This window comes from Cryptomeria japonica, chromosome 9 (assembly GCF_030272615.1).
Source record: "Cryptomeria japonica chromosome 9, Sugi_1.0, whole genome shotgun sequence".
Lineage (NCBI taxonomy): Eukaryota > Viridiplantae > Streptophyta > Pinopsida > Cupressales > Cupressaceae > Cryptomeria > Cryptomeria japonica.
This window is the reverse complement of record NC_081413.1, coordinates 421,411,222-421,415,889: the sequence shown is the minus strand read 5'-3', so window position 1 is coordinate 421,415,889 and position 4,668 is coordinate 421,411,222.

The window sequence follows — 4,668 nt, the reverse complement described above, 5'->3', positions numbered from 1 at the left end:
TTACAACAAACTACATTTTTTAAGAGTGATGTGCCTCCCGAAACGTATAACTTTTTTTCTATAAATGATAAAAACTCAATTCTTTCGAATTTTGGTTTGTAACATCAATATCCAGGGTTTGCATTTGGTTTTATAGTGATATGTTCAATATTTTTCATTTTATAAAGTTTTGAAATCCGACTAGTCATAATTCAAACATAGGTTTACGTTTGAACACATAACTTGTTCTATATAAATCGAAATTCAATTATTTCTTTTTGTTAGAAAGAAGACATCAATACCAGGGGCATAGATATTTTTCGGAATTTTTTTGAATTAGTTTCTTATTTTTCCCAATGCGTTGAACATAGAAGTTCATGTTCGGTGAAAAACCAATTTTCCATAAAATTAAAAAAACAAGAACATAATAAATTCAAAATATAACAAAATTATACTCGTTAGAAAGATTGCTTCGAGTAATACCATCTAATATTTTTGGGTTATCAAGATTATTTCATTCGTGCATTGAACCAGAGCTCCGAAGTCATTAATTCTTCAGAACTCTAAAATTTTTTGGGAGAAACCCTTAGTTTGTGGGTTTGAACGAACACGAGTTCGAGCGAATTGGGTTCGCTCGAACCCAAAATGGTTCGAGCGAACCCCCATTCACTCGAACCAATGAGCTCAATTTTGGCACACACATTTTTGTAACTGTCATGTTTGAGCGAACCCAACAATTTTTAACTGTCGGCTTTCGTTCGAACTCTGGCCGACGCATTTTTTTAATTTTTTTTTCATTTGTGGAATCGTATAAATGTCCATAATTTTTTTTCGTTTTTTATCACCAAAATGATTAAAATAATTCGCATTTTTGGATGAAAGAAGATATTTGAAAATTATTTTGAAGGCAATAGTTTGAAGGTTTTTTGTAAAAGCATGGGGAACAAGAAGAGAAGGCAAAATAAGACTTCAAGGAATTATTCTCCCGAAACGGAAGAAAGATATCGAGAACAAAGAAGACAAAGATATCATGGTGCAAGTATGTATTTTTAATTTAATATGTATTACGTATCAATTAATTAGAATTCAATATTTTTTATCTAATATTTTTAATAGGATTAAAAATAATTTTGTTTTAATTGGAAAGCATAATTAATTTGAGATAATACATGTGTATTTGCAAATTTCAAATTCCATCAACTTGCTTGTTGTGTAATTGTATTTTTCTCCTATATAATTAAGTTCATTTATAATAGATAAGACCTATTAAGTCATAAAATTAATAAGGCCTATTATGTCATAATTTCTAGGTTCTAAATTATATATATTGAATATTTAATCTACATGTACAAGTAATTTCATGTGATAGGTCCTTTAATATCACATAATTTATCTGTCTTAAGGGTAGTTAAGTATATTAATTGTGAAATGTTTTTTCAAATGTGGTCATATTGATTTTAATAATAAGGCCTATTAGGACTATTACATTGATTATAGGTCTTAAATGTGACATAAATTTATAACCTATTACACATGTTGAATAATTTAGGTGAACTATTTATATTCAACTTCACGTACATGCAAAAACATTTCAGATTAGGAGGTCTATTATGCAATAATAGGTCTTAAATATACACACATGTGACAAATTATAGTCCACTTACATTATGGTCCATAACAAATTAATATGAGGTCACCTAAGTTATCGTATGCATGCATCAAAATATTTGTACTTTTAATTTTCAAAATTGGAATTTCTAATTTATCAAAATTTTATTTTATGTGTTAAATTAGTGCTCAAAATTAGAGATTGAACTTTAATCCTAACTTGAGAACAAATTGAACTTTAAACCTAAACAGGTAATTTAATTAGAGTTATAACAATAAGGTCCTGAAAGTAATTAAATTTAATAAACCAAATTGAATGGGCTAATTTTAACATGTAAAGCTTTAAGCCAAATTCATCCCTATTCTTAATCCTAATTGAATAATCTCTGATTAATTCAAGAACCTTATACAAACTCTTCAATTATGTGCAGAACGGGCAAACGAACCTGTTGAAGAACACAATATAGTTGATGAACATAGGGAGGAGATTGTCCAAGTTGAACCAATGGAGACCTTTGAAGGAGAGGGGTCAGGCTCCTTACCTCCTACCACTGATATGGATGAGCATATTGTGGATCTAGCTAAACAGGTGAAGAGAAATATTTCTTATAAAAATTTAGATCATTTACTTGAAATGGATGTGGATGAGTTGAAACGTCTCAGTGAAGAACCTAGACATACTAAAAGGAGGTCAATGAATAAAAGTGGAAAAGAAATAATGTCGCATTTCAACAATCTTGATACTACACTAGAAAAAGCTCAATTTTTATCAATTGTACTTACTCATAAAGACTTAATAGATCCAATGAAATTGTTGGGTATAGATACAACAAGTCAAAAGAGAAAATCTTCTCAGCTACAAAAATCTATTGTTGATAATGTTAAGAAAGGTTTGGTGAACATTGGTAAAAAATCTCGAAAACTAGATAAGACCATTTCAAGAAGAGTGATGTTGACATCTTTAGTAAATGAAAGATTGCCTCAAAAAAGACAAATCTCTTCACTGTCATCTGAGTTTGGTTTTAGTAGAAGGACAATATCTAAATATGTTAAAAGGAGAAAGATTTTGGATGATACTACCTCAGAAGGGAATTGGGCAATTATGTGTAGAGCTCCTCGTTCTAATAGAATTGAAGATGTTGTTAGGAACTTTGTGACAAGTTTTTGGAATGATAATACTCGCCCTTCATCAAATAGTAGAGATGTTATCAAGCAAAGGATTGGTCCTGATTGTTATGATCTCCATGTAAAACATTGGATAGACACAACAAAACATGAATTGTATGTATTGTTTACTAAAACAAACCCTCATATAAAGATTGGACAAACCATGTTTGAACGGTTAAGGCCATATTATGTGAAGTTAAACAAAGTTTTTGAAACTTGTTGTTGTCGTTATCACATCGAATTTGACTTGTACTATCAGGTGTTTCGAAAGATTAGAGAAGATAATGATGGTTATGAAAATGCTCCTCCTAAATGAACAAGTCAATTCATAGCATCCATCTTATGTGATAAATCAGATGATAATGCAACCGGTCAAATAAATTGCATAAGAGGAATTTGTGGAACATGCGGGGACTTGGCTAAATTGCCTTTGAGAGATGAAGATACTGACATGAGGAAGATGGTAAATTGCAAGAGTTACAAGTACAAAAAATTTGAAACAAAATTTGGAAAGGAATCTACAAGACTAGATTATGTAGAAGAGGAAATACCTATTGGAACATTTATGGAAAATTTTCGTAAGTTGATAAAACCATACATATGCCATGGTTTTTTTGCCAAGTGGCAAGCAAAACAATTTAAAAGATTAAGAGACACTTTCCCACTTGGAACTATTCTATTTGTAGTTGACTTCGCAGAGAATTACTCTTTTGCACATCAAAAAGAGATTCAATCAGAGTGTTACTTTTCAAAGCAAATCACTATTTTCGTGCATGTGTGTTATCGACATGCACAGATGAATTTGGATGGTGTTGATAGTACATTTGAAAATTGTGTCATTAAGAAAGAGTACCACTTCTATATCAGTGATGATAAGGAGCATGACACACTTTTTGTACAACATTGCTTTATGAAGTTTTTTGAATATTTGAAAGATAGAGGCATAACAATAGTTAAACATTTTGTTTGGTCTGATGGATGTGCGACACAATTTAAATCCTTGAGGCCATTTTATGCACTATGTAGATATCATCGAAATGACAAAATACCACATGTTTGGAGTTTTTTTGAGAGTGGTCATGGAAAGGGTGAACATGATGGTGCGGGAGCTTGTATCAAACGTGCTCTAAGAAAGCATCAAATAAAGTACATAGGAGAAAGTATAGAAAATGCACATGATGTTGTTGAATGGTGTAAGAAACACTTTGAGCAACCGAATTATCCTAGGGAATCATCATTGAGAACATATAAGCCCATTCCATATAGAGTGTTTTGGGAGATAACCGGTATGTGTTCTCTTTTAGTATTTTATTTAATTTTTTTTAATTTAACAACTTGATCTACATGTACATTCTTGTACACATGTACATTTTGCAGATGTGGATAGAGAATTAATGCATGGATGTAAGAGTGTGGAGAGGACAAGATCTTTGCATTGTGTCATGAGTACAGATAATCACCCATGGACATTATACACTAGGGATTATTCATGTTTTTGTTCTGAATGCATTTTCGAAAACTATGTTGATTGCAAGAACCAAGAGCTTGGATATGTTAGTGAATAGAAAATGGTGCCACTAGATGTTTCTAACACATACGAGGATTCAAATGAGGATGAAAACTTTGAAGACATTCCTTTGATTTCTAGTGATTACGATCATATTTTAGGATTGATTAAAAAAGGTACATACATGATGTACACATGTAAACATTTCCTTAAAAATGACATATAACTTAGAATTTATTTAACTTGTGTCAAATTGCAAGAGATATTTTTGCAGTCATAGCAGAAGATGGAAATATAGAAGGTGTTAGTTATTATTTATTGCGTTGCACAGAAGAGAGAAAGAAGTTATCAAAATCTGAGATGAGTGATGGAATGTCATTTCCCATAGGTTTGAGTTCTGATTTGAA